Source organism: Pteropus medius, unplaced genomic scaffold (genome assembly GCF_902729225.1).
Source record: "Pteropus medius unplaced genomic scaffold, Ma_sr-lr_union100, whole genome shotgun sequence".
Lineage (NCBI taxonomy): Eukaryota > Metazoa > Chordata > Mammalia > Chiroptera > Pteropodidae > Pteropus > Pteropus medius.
The window spans coordinates 47,249,652-47,266,124 of record NW_024344378.1 but is presented as its reverse complement, the minus strand read 5'-3'; the positions used below and the strand labels follow the sequence as shown (position 1 = coordinate 47,266,124).

Here is a 16,473-nt window from a genome sequence, read left to right as displayed (position 1 = left end):
AACTGCATTTAAAGTTAGAGATACTTGGGTTCAAATTCTGGCTTGCCTCTTACAAGCTGTGTGACCTTGGGCGAGTTACTTAAACTCCAGATAAGCCATGGTTTCCTCATTTGTAAAATGGGGCTACAGAGTTCTGTAACCTTGTGGAGAGATTAGAGGAGATGATGTATTAAAATGCTTCTTAGCATTTTTGTTTGTTACAAAGAAATTGCATAGTAAGTTAAGGTTATTATAATTATCACCACTATTATTAGTACCCTGAGATCTTTTGATTACCTAGGATCGCTTTGCCACAAAGGCAATGGAGACCTATATCTGGAGCTTCAGTAACCCGGACTCCTGTAGCCCTGGATTTAGAACGGGAAGACTGAATCTGATCTGGGCTCCCCAGTTTAGCAGTGAGACCTTGGGCATTTTTCACACTGAGTCTTAGTTTTCTCATTTGTAAAATGGAGATGATACACAGACTTGTATCAAATAATAACAACAACACAAGTACAGATGAATAATATAGTCAGGATCAGAAGCATGGATGTATCTGGGCCAAGGTTAGGGTCAAGATGGGAATCAAGGCTGGGATTAACACAAGGGCTGTAAAAAAGATTGTGATCAAGATCAGGGTTGGCATTGGGGTTAAAGCAAAGTTTTGGCCGGGATAGGGAGGGAATTATGAGCAGGGTCACAGCAGGGGTTTGGGTGGGGTTTTGGTTTGGGCTAGGAATCCAAGAGGATAGTGTGCACTGTCTGAGCCCTGAGGGATACAACTGTGCTGTGCAGTGACTCAGAGGCAGCAGCATTGCCTGGCATACGGCTCTAATCCAGAGCTCTTGCTTTGGAGAAAGTAGAATTGAGACTTAACAAGTCCTGAGAGACTTGTAGAAGTGCAGTCCTTTAGGGAGACAGTCCAACTGCAGTAGTTCAGCCACCTCGTTTCCTTCATCCTTCCCCCTCCCCTCGCCCCAACCTGGTAGGTAGCTAAGTCACATTATGTATCAGCCTATCTCCGGGTGCATCCTGCACAGCGCTGGTTCTCACAGCTCTCCTCATCCCTCCTCCATCACCCATCATCTATCATCATCCATTCAACAAAGGTTTATTGAGTATTTACTATGTGCCCAGCACTTCGCTAGTTTCTGAGGGTCCAGCAATGACGTAGGTAAGCATGTTGTCTGTCCTCATGGATCTTCAATCCAAGAGACAGATAATACAGTAAGTTTCCATCTTCTGCATGTGTGTGTATTCGTGGGGGTGGTAGTAGATTCTAAAATCAGTTCACAAGGCAAAGATTACAAAATTATTCTTGAAAATCCCTTAAGTCACCAGGACCTTGACATTTAGAAACACAAAAGCCAAGAAATAACATCATTCTCTTTGTACTTTGGGTGCAATCCTAGGGCAGTAGATGTCAAGATCTGGCTTTAATGGTAGAATGTGACTTTAAATAAAGGAATTTTTTTGTTTCTTGCTCTTTTAGCTGACTGTGTATAGTTGGATTTGCATAAGTTAACTGCATTTATGATGGAAGTCCAATGTAAATGCAAATTATACCAATATTAAGGGAAAATTGGTAGTTATGAAATAGTCACAAGGATGTAAAGTATAGAGAATATAGTCAATCATATGGTAATAACTATGTATAGTGCCAGGTGGGTACTAGACTAGTCAGGGGGATCACTTCAAAAATTATATAAATATCTAATCATTATGCTGTACACCTGAAACTAATATGAAATAATATTGAATGTCAACTGTAATTACGACATCAAAAAGTGGGGTGGGGAAGGTGAAGGGGAATAAGAGGTTCAAATTTCCAAGTATAAAACAAATAAGTCATGGGGATGTAGTGTATAGAATAGAGAATATAGCCAATAATATTGTGATAGCATTGTACAATGTCAAGTGATTGCTGGACCACTTGATTTGCATGGTGATCACTTATTTAGGTATATGAATGTTGAATAACTATGGTGTACACCTGAAACTAATATAATATTGTATGTTAGCTATATTTTAATAAAAATCTTTTTAAAATACTTTAAGGAGAAATAGAGTGTACTGTGAGAACATACAATGGAGGGACATAACCTAGGAAGAGATGGAGGAGTGAATGATTTGGAAGGGTTCACTAAGGAGGTGACATTTAAGCTGAGTCCTAAAGGGTGAATATGAGGTAGGCTTTCATAAAGGGGAAAAGAACTTTGCAGGCAAAGGAATTGACATGAGGCAGAAAGGAACTCAGTGCATCTTGGGAACTAAAAGCCAATCAGGTTGGGGATGTCAAAGATATATACAAAGGGGCTCCCCAAGTCAGTCCCCAAAGTGAGGACCTATTCCACGTGTTCTGACGCCTTGTATGTAACAACATGGAGGTAAGGTGGTCTGAGACTAAGGAAATTAAATAATTCAGAGGATAGGGCTAGAGAAACAAGTAATCAATCAACATCTTTTGGAATCACAGGGCTAGCTGCTCCGTGGGATGCAAAGAAGAGTAGAAACTAGTCACTGGAAACAGAGACAATTGGATTCATAGCTATAGTAGAGTAGCCTACACATAGATATAAACATAAATCAAGGGTCGCAAATGCAAGCAACCTAGAGGCTAAGCAGGTAATGTAAACACTAAAGCAGGCTGAATACAGGACAATAGGGAATAGGGACCGGGCCAGACTAGAGAGCTCTTATCTTGACTAAAGGGGCAACTGCTATTCAGCTCCCACTAATTGTTGCCAAGCAGAAACTGAGGACCAGTTTTGCTAGGTCTTCCATATTCTAGCAGATGCTGTCAGTTTTAGCTTCCTCTGGCCTTTGGGGCCCATTCTTTCCTACTATGCAGCAGGCTGGATGTTCCTCAGGAATTAACACCACTATTACTCCTCCTTTCCCACATTGCAGCAGCTCCCAACCAATGACTGATGGGTTTGGTGCATAAATATGTGAATGCCTTTGCCTTTCAGGTGAGATAATTTTGAGGCAAGTGTTCTACACTTGATATCCCCAGGGGAATTAAGCTCCAGATGGACAAAAAAAAAAAAAAATTTAAGAAACATTTGAGATCTAGATTTATTTTTATGTTAAAACTTCCCAATTAAAATGGTATGTGTCAACAGAAACTGGTTTAAAGGCTGGTTTGGCCAACAGACTATCAGTTTGGGATTCCTGACATAGTTTAAGACTTCATCTGTCTTTCTTAGCAATACATTTACTAAAGGAGTTAAATGAGAAAGTTCTAAGGGTCGAGACTCATGCCACATGGAAATCACTGCTTAAAATACAGGAATTAGAGCAGCCGAGCAATGATGAATGCTGCTGGAAGAATGACAGCCCTACCAAGGGCTCCTTGCTGCAAGCCTCTTTCTTTGAATCTGACCTCAGCAGCCACCACTCCCACCAGGGTAAGTCACATGAAAGTCCCATGGGAAGTCTCAGAACCAGACAGACCCAGCAGCCGCCCACACCAAACTGGTTCTGCAACAAGAGTGACAAGCCAAGGCCTGCAAGCTGCAGGGTCCTCAGAATCAGACTTTTCTGGTTCCCAGTCCACAACCCTTCCTAGGGCCATGAGACACCTGCTGTTCTGAATGATCTTAAGCCAGCTTGCTTAGCCTCTTAGTGCCAGGAAAGGTCCCAATATCATGAATGTGAGGAGCTGGTGGGGGGCGCCATGAGTACCCTGCCACACCTCTAGCCAAGCCAGCTTTCTAGGTAGTCATCCAATTCAGCCACCCAAAGTGCTGACAGGAGGCATTGTCATCCTGGTGCTGCAGAGAGGAAGACATGCCAGGCCCTGGAGGATGGAGGGCTGCACCTGGCTGAGGTGCCCAGACAGGCCCACGGGTGACAGGCAACACCGTATGCCCCAAGCTTTCTCCAGCAGTGTTTGCAGAGCCTGTGCTATTTTAGGTTCCTTTGTCATCACTGCAGGCAAACTGGACTGGAGGAGTCTGATTAGAAGGGAAAGAACTGGTTTAACAGAGCAGGGGTGTGGGGAACTGCTTCCCTGAGTTGGCACCGTAGCTCCAGGCAGAAGGGCCTGGTGTCAATGCTCGTGAGGCTCAGGGTTGAGTTAGGATTCTAGCAGTGGCTTCAGAGCAACTTGTCAGACAAAGAGACGAAGAGGAGGACTTTGAGGTTCAGGGACCAGCGGCTATAATTCCTGTCTCAAGAATAACCATGACAATAATTATACCTTATAATAAATGTGCTTTATAATATATGAGATACCTTTATAGACATGATCTCATTTGATCCTTACCACAGTCCTGTGAGGCAGGCAGGTATTATTCATCCCACTTTAAATGTAAGGAATTTAAGATATACCCAAGTAAGTGACTTGCCCAAGGTCACAATCTTAAGACAGTGTCAATGGCAGGGTCTGAATCGATTACAGACATAGGTTTGCAAGCCTAGACTTGCACACCTAGAAGTCTTTGTTGGCAGAGGGGAACTCAGGGAGACCTGGAGGGGAGCCTTGGCTTTCTGTGGGTGGCTCCAGAAAATATGCAGAAAGCCCCATCCACAGACCCTGTTGGTGGTCTAGCACTACAGGGTGATCACAGCAGACCTTAGGGCAGCTTTATCTCCTCTCTTAGTTGGTGGGTGCAAAGAGTTTTTCTGTTCCCCTCATGCCGCCCCCTGAGTCAGCTCTCTGGCATTGCCCTGGCATGTCCTGGGCCCCACGCCCAGGCAATGAGGAGGTGCTGGCAGACTGCCTGAGGAATGCTGCTGTCAGCTCAAGCCAAGTCCTAGTTAAGACCCCCTTTCTGGAGGCAGCCCAATAATGGCTGCTTTGGGAGCTGTAAGCACAGGTGAGTCTCCCTCACTCCTTGGACTTCCTGGCCCAATGATATGGGGTATACACCTTCACCTGAAGGCTGCACCCCAGGAGGGAGATGCAGGGACCAAATACATTTTATAGACTGGCTGAGCCAGGCTCCCACCCCAGAGCCCTGCTTGGGTTTCTGGTCACATCCAAATAGCTGGGGAGGGAGTTGCTTTTGGATAGAAAAGGGGGAAAAAGAGCCAAGACTCCAGCCTGAAGCTGCCTCAGCTGTTTCTGGGGCTCTGACTCAGAAGCTGCTTCTCAGGAATGTTGAGCACATGGGCCTCTGAGCCCCTTGTCCAGGCACAGTGGAATGAACAGCTGGGATGTGGAAGGTGTTTTACTCTCCTCTTTCATCTCTGAAGATACCTCTTCCAGAGAAACACTCCATGGGGCACATGGAAGGCTCATCCTGGAAGGCCCTGGTCACCTCCTCCAGGAAGGAAGCCTTCCCAGACCACCTCAACCCCGAGGGATCCACCCCAGCAATGATTGTCTGCAGCAATCCGTTTGCACTTAAAATGCTGCATTGCTCCAGCCTGTCTCTATCTCTCTCTATTTTATCTCCCCAACTGTTGTAATTACCTTAATCTCATGCTTCTGGGTAAAAAAAGGTTACCTTGGACCTACATTTGATAAATATATTGACTGACTGATAATTTGAGAAAAAAAAAGAGCAAAGAAAAGGAAAAAGAAAAGAGAAACAGTGAGAAAGCCAGCAGGCTGGGTCACATCTCTAAATCTGGGGAATCTGCTTTCCTTCCCAAGCAAGGCTCCCGACTGCTTGGAGAAAGGAAAGCAGAAAAGCTGTGGTGAGGTGACCTGGCACTTCTTTGCCTCTGGCACCCATCCCAACCCCAGATGCCCTCAAATCTTCCAGGAGCCTTTGGGAATTCTTCCACCTCAAGAGAGCAGGGGGCTCTGCAATGATTCTCCAAATGTGGGCAAAGTTCTTTTCTCTGCCTCTCTCCTTTATTGCATTTCTCTAAAGCAGGTAGCTATCCCATGGGATAATTACCAGTGAAATGAGACCCAAGGAGAACTAACCCTGGAACAGAAATCATGTCAGCCACTTATCACACCATACAATATTTCCTTAGATCATAAGAGCTGGATAGGCAGGAACAGAGCCTGCCTTGTTCACCTAGTTAGTCCTAGAGTCTAACACATTGCATTATACATAGCAGGCTCTCAGAAGGGTGCTCCATGCACATTCGTGGATTTGGCTAATTAAGGGGCATCTGAAACCTGCCAGTCTACTCCTGCTATCTAGCTGCTATATGCAACTTTTATTCTGGAGCTAACTCATTCCATGTCTGGGAATCTGATGATCTATTGGAAGAAACTGAAGCCAAAAACAGTGATAGGCTGACTCTGGAGCCTTGGGATCTAGGACAGACTTGGCATTGGAATGACTCCTGGGATGGGGTCCTCTGAGTAATCCACAACCCTGTTGGCTCTCTAAAACCGGGCCTACTGCGGCCTCTAGTGGCCACGCACAATCACTGTCCTTTAGGGGTGGAGGTCCCACTTCCTTAACTCTTTGCTCCCAGGGTCTCCATCCTTGGTTGGGCCCAGGGTCAAGAGCATCCAAGATGGCACCATCAGCAAGACAATAGGCCATCAGAACAATAGACCAGCCATACAACAGACCAACCCATTAAAAAGCATCCATTACATACGGTACATAGTACTCTGATGAAAGCTATGAGGAGAGGAGAGAGAGAGATATAAGAATAAGACAAGTCTACGGCCATGCAACCCTGAACATGCCTGATCTCGTCTGATCTCGGAAGCTAAGCAGGGTCGGGCCTGGTTAGCACTTGGATAGAAGACCACCTAGGAAGACCAGGTGCTGTAGGTGTTAAAAATAAATAAATAAATAATAAAATTAAAAAATTAAAAAATTAAAAAAAACAGGAATTCTTTATTAAAAAAAAAAAAAGAATAAGACAAGATCTAGCACCACAGGCCAAAATTAACTCAAAATGGATTAAGGACCTGAATATAAGACCTGAAACAATAAAATGCATAGAAGAAAACATAGGAACTAAACTCAAAGACCTTGGACTTAAAGAGGATTGTATGAATTTGACCTCAAAGGCAAGGGAAGTAAAAGCAAAAATAAATGAATAGACTACATCAAACTAAAAAGCTTCTGCACAGCAAAAGAAACTGTCAACAAGGTAAAGAGACAACCATCCAAATGGGAAAATATATTTATGAGCAATGTCTCTGATAAGGGTCTAATATCCAAAACATACAAATAACTCATACAACTCAATAACACCAAAAAACAAATTACCCAATCAAAAAATGGGCAGAGGACCTGAACGGACACTTCTCCCAAGAAGACATACAAATGGCCAACAAATATATGAAACGATGCTCAACATCACTAGCTATTAGGGAAATGCAAATCAATCCACAATGAGATATCATCTCACACCTGTTAGAATAGCTATAATCAATAGGACAAGTAATAACAAATGTTGGAGAGGATGTGGAGAAAAAGGAACCCTCATACACTGATGATGGGACTGCAAATTGGTACAGCCAATATGGAAAACAGTATGGAGGTTCCTCAAAAAAATAAGAATTGATCTACCATATGATCCAGCAATCCTGTTGGGTATTTACCCCCCAAAGACTTGAAAACTCATATCCAAAAAGATATTTTCACACCGATGTTCATAGCACCATTATTCACAGTGGCCAGGACATGGAAGCAACCGACATGTCCTATGATAGATGACTGGCTAAAGAAGCTGTGGTACATATATACAATGGAATATTACTCAGCCATAAGAAGAGATAAAATACTACCATTTGCGACAACATGGATGGACCACGAGATAATCATGCTAAGTGAAATAAACCAGGCAGAAAAATTGAAAATCACATGATATCACTTATATATATAAACCTGAAAGCAACAAATGAACAGGACAAACAAACACAGACTCATTAACATGGACAATAGACTAGTGGTTACCAGAGGGTGGGGTAGGGGAGATAGACAGGGTAAAGGGGGTCAAATATGTGGTGACAGAAAGAAATCTAACTATGGGATCTAACAATGTAAATATATGTATGCCTTACTGTTAAAATGTTCAGCTGAAACTTACTGGATTTCATTAACCAATGTCACCATTAAAAAAAATTAATTTTTTTAAAAAAAGAGTAAGACAAGAGCTCTGTCCTTAAGAAACCTATGATCTAATTGAGAAGACAAAACTAAAATTTAAAAATATCAAACAGCAAGCTCATCATCAGTTGCCAAATATTTGAAGAGCTGAGTTCAGTGAATCAGCACCTGTTTGTGCCTCAGTTTTCTCATCTGTAAAATGGGGTTAATAAAATTTACCTTGCAGGGTTATATAAATACAGATTAAAATAGGATGATGGGGAGAAAATATGCTATTATTGTTTTTGTTATTCAAGCAGCCTATGTTCATTATAAAAAAATTTAGAAAGCACATTTGAGGAAGAGAAAAAAGTTCACACTAATACCATTATCAGACATAAGCACTATTAATCTAACAATGTACATCCTTAAGCACATTGAGCATGGAGCATTCTGGGAGTGGTACAAAATCACAAGATTGACTAAAATTGCGGAGGATCTAGAAAGTTGTACTTGAGCATTTATACTCAGTTCTGAAGGAAACAGCATTTCAGCAAAGATGCGATCTACTGAAAGTGATATTATTTCCTGCAGATATATTCACCCTAGCAGAAGAACCTTCCATGACCACCCTATATTAAATAACACCTCCATCCCCTTCTCCTGATTTAATTTTCTTCATAGCACTTATCACCACCTCGCATATGAAGTATTTATTTGCTTATAGTTTGTCCCTCTCACCAGAAGGTAGGCTTCCTGAGGGCAGGGACAGCATCTATTTTGTCCACTGCTCTACCTCCAGCATTGAGACAGTGCCCTGAAAAAAGTAGGTGTTTAAATAATATTAATTGAGAGGGAGGAATAAAGGGGAAGGAAGGAAGGAAGGAAGAAGGAAGAAGAAGAAGGAAGGAAAGAAGAAGGAAGAAGGAAGGAAGGAAGGAAGGAAAGAAGGAAGGGGAACATAAAATGGAGTTGACAAAGTTAGGAGGGCTACTACAGTAACTCTGGAGGGCAAGGTAAGCCTAGTCTAGGGTGCTGGAAGGGAAGTGGAAAAGATGGAATGAATACAAAGACATTTAAAGGGGAAAATATCTTGGTATTGGCTCCTAATGATACACAGGATGATAATAATAACAACTATTATTTATTTAGCATCAGGCATTGAGGCATTCACCTACAAATATTATCATTAAATTATTAAAATAGACCTATAGCGAAAGTTATGGCATGTTTATTTTACTGTTGAGGAACATGAAGCTCAGGGCATTTAAGTAACTTGCCCTAGGTCACACAGCTAGTAACAGTAAAATTCAAGCCTAGCTTTGCCCCCTAAGTGAGATAAGGGATGAGTCAAAGTTGACTGCAAGATTCTGAACCTGGGTCATTGGTAGAATAGCCGTGTCACCATCAGAACCAAAAGAACTAGAGAAGAAAACTAGTCAAGGGGAGCAAGGGGAATAATTATAATAGTTAACATTTATTGAGCCCTTATTATGCACGGCATTGTTTTACTCTTCTTATGTACTAATAATTTACTACTCCTCATAAAACCCTGTGAGATGAGTACTACTATTACCGCTATTTTGCAGATGAGGAAACTGAGGCACAAAGAAGTTATGAAACTTGCAGTTTCCCACAGTTAGTAAGAGGCAGAGCCAAGATTGGCTGCAGTATTCTTCACCACCATGTTATACTGCCTCTTGGTTTGATCAATTTGGATTTGGATCCTGTTGAATTTCAGGAACAACAGGACATTGAAGTGGCAATATCTGGTAGGTAATCACCTTTAACCTGGGTCTGGGATCTAAGAGCCTCTGGACCTACTCTTGAAACCAGAAGTTTGGACATTGGTCCTTCCTGAGGCCTCTCTGCCTGGCATACAAGCCCACTCACAGCCAAACATTATTTACATCTGGCTGTTGCTCAGCTTTATGTCTTGTGTCTCCCTTCTCCATACCCTGCCTTCTAGCTTCCCTGACCACTGTTTCTCGAATACCCGCCAAGTCCTCAGTATTTCAGGGCCTGATTCACACTCTCTTCTCTACCAGCAATGCCTGCTTACCTTCACCTCCATCTGCCAATGTCCTTCACTCCGTCCATATCCTCCTTTAAGTCTTTTCTGATGGTTCCAACTTATCTAATTGCTTCCCCTTTAAAATTCCCATAGTACTTTGCTTTTACTGTCCATGCATTTATTGAGTACTGTGGAGGAGGAAGAAGCTTTCCTCTACCTTCAAAGTTCTTTCTGCTGATCTAATAATTAAATTTTAAAAAGACATTAACAAGAGAAAATGACCAAATTTAATTATATACATACATATGAGAACCCCACAAAAAAATGAGTCAGAGACCCCATCCATATAAATGAGAGATTCAGGGACAGAAAGTTAAAATGAGGTATATATGGCATTCTGAGCTAAGGATGAGGTAAGGGTCATTGCAGAAGACCAACGTCCAGATGTTCAGTAATTAGTAGTTTGCCCTGCTCTAAAGATAGTTCAAAACAGGTTATCTCTGATAATATCTTATTATGAGCAAAGCCTCTAATTCAGATTCTTCTAGGTAGCTTAGGGGTGGGGCAGAAGTTTCTCTTGAGCCCCCAGGATCTCAGTTGCCTTTAGCTCAGAATAATTCACATACCAGAGAGACACGTCTGGGGGTTACCTGTTCTGAATCACTATAGTACCTACTACAACCCAAGCACTTTAGGAGTAATACCAGGATGAACATAAATAGACACAGACCCTACCCTCATGAGGTCTATAGCCACAGAAACACATGTATAATTACTCTTGGGACAAGTGCTTTGAAGAAGTGGTAGATGGAACTTTCAGAGCGATCTTTACCAGGATCCGATCTGGTCAAGAAGCCAGGGAGAGCTCCTATGAGTAAGTGACACCTGAGGAGAGAACTGGAGGATAGGCAGAGGGGAGGCAGTCATTTGCACAAAGATCCCCTATAGGAGTCAGGACTGAAGCTTACTCAGAGCAGAGAGGTAGTCGTCTAAAGGGACTGAAGGGACATTGGCTGTGTCCGTGGGATCTCTCAGCACACCGCCCCCAGAGCTCCAGGAGAGCAGAGAGGTCATCCTGAGCCCATCTCCACCACACTCCTTTGCGGTAGCCAAAGAACAGCATCACTTCTGGCTCCAGGCCCAGATTTATGTCTGCCTTTGATAATGGTCTCTTCTGGCATTGGGCTGAGGTTTCAGGTCTCATGCCTTTGTGAGCATGGAGGCAACCTGCCCTCATGGACTCCCTGTGACCTATAGAGCTTGGAAGGGGCACTAGGGTGGTTGTACCAGAACAATGGGGTTTACTAGGGCCTCTAGATCCTATTTTCCTCCTGCTTTCCCCCTTGCCCACTTGGCTCCTGCCACACCAACCTTATTTCCACCTCTTAAATATACTGTGACCATTTTCATCTCAGGCCTTTGCCTCTGTTTCTTCAGCCAGAAATTCGTCCCAGATCTTCAAATGACTACCTCTTCATCATCCCTGAGGCCTACCCTAAAAGTCAATTTCTGAGAGCAGCCCTGTCTGAGAATTCAGTTAAAGGACTTCTCTATTGCCACACATCTCCCTCGCTCTCTATCCTATTGCTCTATTTTCTCGCAGAATCTACTCTAGTCTAAAATGGCCTCTTTCTAGGTCCATTGCCTGCTTATAAGAATGTTAAGTTCCATGAAGGCAGGAATTTTGTCAAATTGTTCTCTTCTGTTTCCTAAGTGATTGGAATAAGGGAGTGCTCAATAAAATGCAATGAATGAATGAATGAATGAATGAGTGAGTGAGTGAGTGAGTGTCCCCTCTGACTAAGTGCCTGGATTCAGGACTGGAACTAGACTGGGATAAATACACAATGGGTTTAAGATTTCAATCTAGATCCCATTGGTGGTAGGAACACATCTGAATTGAACCTCCATGCCACTTAATCCTTCTTCCCTTATTTCTTTCTATTCACTTCTCTTCAATCACCTCATCCTATCTCTACTACGCCTTAGCTATTTGCCCTTAGGAAAGCTACTTCACCTTTCTAAACTTCAGTTTCCTCTTCTGTAAAATGGGACTGAGGCTCCTATACTCACCAGGTGGTGGTGAGGGCTAAATGGAATAGCCGAGGTAGGATGCTTAGTGCCTGTGCCTTGCATATAGCAAGTGCTCCCTAAACTGTAGCTACAGTCCTGGTTTATCTTCACCACACCTCTCTCTCATTCACATTCTTACTTTCCCCTTGGGGCCTCACAACACCCAGTGCACTTCTGGTCTGCCCAGCAGGGGGCCTCACACACTGCTCTTCTTGCCCTGGTCATTCCTGCTCCCGCAGGCAGCCAGCCCCTCACCTCAGTACTTCCCTTTTACCTCTGACAACTGCCATCTCTTTACCAGTACCCACTCTTCACCCCAAATATCTCAGCCTCTTGCCCTCAATTCTTCATTCCACAAAAATTTATTGAGCACCTACTGTATGTCAGGCTTTGTGCTAGCTAGGTATTGAAGAAACTAGAAAGATCAGGTACCCTCTGTCTTCAGGGAGTGCACAGTCCACAGGGGCATGGTGGTGAGGTCCAGAGGCAGAGGGAGCCTTGACCTGTACTTAGAGGTGGGAAGGCAGGAATCACACTGCCCCTTTGGAACCAGCCCTCCACCTAGAAAATGGAAGGGAGTTCCTCCCTGCCAGCCTCTAGCCCTTCACTCCAAATGCCTCAGCTCCTTCCATTCTCCTCACATTCGTATGTACTCCTACAAATCACCTCAAGTTCTAAGAATGTAAATTCCATGAGGGACTAATATTTTCAAACATACTATTCAAACACCTTAGTTCCTCACATCAAATGCTTTAGCCCTCACCCCACATATCTTTAGCCTCTCACCCCCAAATCTTGTCCCCTATGCCCAGTCTTTCAGGACCTCAGCTCCTCACCTTAATATCCCAACTTCTTCTTCAAGAAATACCGCAGTCATTGATTTAATCTGTAGTTCTTAACACTGCCCCACCTCTCCTCCCCCCATCCCCACTTTTTTTAGCTCTGAGACATAGGAGGGATGGGGAAACACTCCCAGCAAGGACAACGGGAGTCATTCTCACTGGGGATGGGGCATATCAATTTTCCTGTGCATGGTTGTGACTTGATGTGTCTTCTAGGGAAGAGGAGGACATCCCTCACCCCCTCCTAGTTTGGGAATAGCTTATTTAAATGTTTTCATTTGTCTTTCTCTCTCTTTCCTACCCCCTTATCATATCTTCTCACTAGTTTCAAATGCCTCACCAAAAATAATTTTCTCAGAGTCCTTGGAGGCCATGACTTCATCATCCTGAATCCTCCAAAACTAGTCACAGAATCAGAGCTGGAGGGGACTTCAGAAGCCACTGGTCCAATGGGTTTCAAACTTTTCTCGGGGATCTTTTTAAGCCAGGGACTCTTTTCTTCAACAAAACCATATGTGGAACCCCAATAAATATACATGTTGAGCAGCTGCTGAGGCATGACGATTTAACTTGTAGGGTTCTGTGCACTATGGATCGAAAACTCTTCATGGGCACAAGATCGAATTCTCTTCGAATTCATTTTACAACACCCCCTAATAAGCAGGTATCTATTCTTTGTTTCCAAGAGTGTCACCCCCCCTGCATTTAAATATCTCACTTTCAACTGCCCCATTTTCCTCAGGTCTGAAGAATAAGTACCTTTATGCTCTAAAATTGTGTTCCAAAATTAGGGAGGGAAACTTCTCTCGTTTAGGGGGCAATCCCATGGTCTAATTTTCAGAGCCGTCAAAGAGAAAGATCAGCGAAATGATGGAGGCTCCCACCCAGTGGGGCCCTCTGGTGATTATCAGGGCATCTATTTCCTGTGTACTTCCCTGTTCCCCCGCTCTATGGGCACAGCCTGAGTGCTGGTGCTGCCCAAGGGACTGGCTGCGACCGGCACAGCACAGCTCCCAGACCCCATGAGGTTGCCATGGATACTGATGCTCAGGGAGCTAGTGAACTCCCTTATTATTTAAATATATCTTCCCTCTAATTGCTGTGGGGTAGCTGGAGGTTGTGTGGGTGCTATAGCAATGGGGATCGAGGAGGATGTGTGAGGGTGTGTGTTTTTGTGTGCACACAAAGGTGTCTATAGACCCCAAATTACTACTGCAGCCACATCAGTCTGAGCTGTAGAGAGGAAGTGAGGGAGGGAGAGAGTAAGGTAGACATAGAAAGGAAAAAGGCGAGAATGATTCGAGTTTCCTTCTAATTGTGTAAATTCTAATTTTCCACTTTATTTGGATATTTCACAAAGGGTCGGTGCCAAGCACATAGTAGGTAGGTGATAAATATTTGCTCAAAGGAGGCTGGCTCCACTTACACAGTACTGAGTCATCCTCGAGGCTTCTCCCCAATATTTTTCTCATCACTCATTCTTTTACCCAGAAACTCAATGCAAAGTGCTTTATATGGTTACCCTAAAATATCTAGTATAGAGACCTCACCCCTAGCTAGGAAGATATCCCCTCCCACAGTGGACACATGAGAAAAGTCAGGGATATAGTCCTGTTTTTGCATTTCTCCTGGGACACCCCAGGGGACTCCATGACAGCCCTCGTCTGTGCTTGTGCTTGTTCTGATCTCTCTCTCATTCTACCCTATGATAATGAATATAAGTTTCAGCATCTGAAGGTCGGAAACCACGTTGCCTTGAGGACTGGGAAGGGCACAGTGATGATTAATTAATACGTAGCCCCTACTTCTGGAGTGCAGGTTAGCTGTTACTCTGCCTTTAAGGTGGATGACGGAAACTCAAGACTTACTGTTATCCCAATGTGTACGATCTCTCTGCCCTGACCCATGCTGGGAGCTGTAACCAGGTTCTTACCCGGTGCTTCAAGATAGGAAGTGGCCTTGCTCCCCAGCACCTTACTTCCTGTTGCCCTGGGGAGGGTGGGGCATGGTGTTCTGCCACCTCAACTTTTTCCTTCTTGGCCCTCTTTGCCCTCCTCTCAGGCAATCTGTTAATGCTTTTCGTCTTCTATTCCCTTAATCGCCCTTACTGGGCAGTCTGGTTCTTGGGCCAGCTCCCAGAGCTGTTGGGTAAGGAAAGGAGGGGAGCACTCTCAAGGAGCTTTGCTCTACCCACCCCCTCAGGGAGGTGGCTTGGAGGGCTGGGATGCCTCTCAGCCTCCTAGCTGCCCTCTCCAGGCGAGCCGGCCTGCTGACAATGGAGGCCTGACTTCCAGTGGGTGTCCTGCTATAATCAAGACTGAACTGCAGCACTTGGCTGAGCTCACTCTGCCTAGTTGGGGCTGGTTCCCTACTTGGGGTACAGAGGCCCGAGCTGGTCAGGAACCTGCTCCGCCCGTTTCTCCTCCACCAAGACAGTTATGTGCCTGGGTCTTATCATCTTCTTACAGTGGAGACAGAGGAAAAGATGGTATATCCCTCTGCCAGGGCCCCAAGGAGTCCATTCCACAAATATTTACTGAGGGTTTGGACTGAGTTTACATACAACAATGAACAAAGGAGGCAGAGATCCTGTCCTATTGGAGCCTATGATTTATAGGGAAGGCAAATATTAAACAAATAATAACAGCTAACACTGTTCTAATTAGGTTCCTGGTACTAGGTCCATTTAATACTCACAACCCTGTGAGGTAGATACTATTATTCTTCCCAGTTTTCAGATAATGTAATAGAAGCACAGAAATATTAATGACTTGCCAAATGTCACACAGCTTGTCAGTGAGTTGCTCAGAAATCCAAGCCAGGCAGTCTGACTCCAAACTTCACTTTTCAGATAACTATGCTCTACCTTTACTGCCTCTCATACCAGCAAAAATATCATTCGTTACAAAATGTGATGTGTCGTAAAATCGAAATACAGGGTGTCCTGAAGGAAAATGGAGATATTTTCTCTTTCCTTCCACTTACTCTTCTAGCCCACACCACACATTACCTTTTCTAATCGTTCCTACCTCATCCCTTTCATTACTGGCCTGAGAGCGAACGTTTTCTCATTGCTAAAGTTGGAGTGCAGGAAGGCACGGTTCCACCTGCATCCTTGGCTCTGGCCTGGTCTCCCTGAACAAACTGTGCCTGAAGGTTTTATCTAATAATGGTTCTGATGCTCACACAAGTCTAGACTGTCAGCTTCCCGAGGGAAGGCTGCTAAGAACTGACTCGGTGCAGGCTGAGGGGGCCTCCCGAGCGTGCGGTCTGATACGGGCTTTTTGACCTTGACCCTCTCTCCACATCGTTGTGAACTAGTTGGGGGCTTAGGTCCCGTGTTGGGGGACCCCAGTGGAGAACTCGGTGGTCCAGACCCCCACACTCCCTGACACAAACACACACACACACTCACTCGCATGCACATCCGAGCCTTTGTAGGGTCCGCCCCGGGAGGAGCCCACAGGTCGCAAACCTTTCAGCTCCCTGCGGGTGGCCCGGGGCTGGAACCCCTTCCTTTTAGCTTCTGTGTGCGCGCTCGGCCCAACCCTAGCGGCTCCCGGGGCGGGGCGGGGCCGCCGGCGCGAGCCCCTCCCCG

The 16,473-nt window shown here is 44.4% G+C and overlaps 1 pseudogene; it reads left to right on the top strand.

Moving 5' to 3' along the window:
* The first annotated feature begins 6,564 nt into the window (after nt 1–6,564).
* LOC120610019 (uncharacterized) lies at nt 6,565–6,683 on the top strand (annotated as a pseudogene).
* Nucleotides 6,684–16,473: the final 9,790 nt, after the last annotated feature.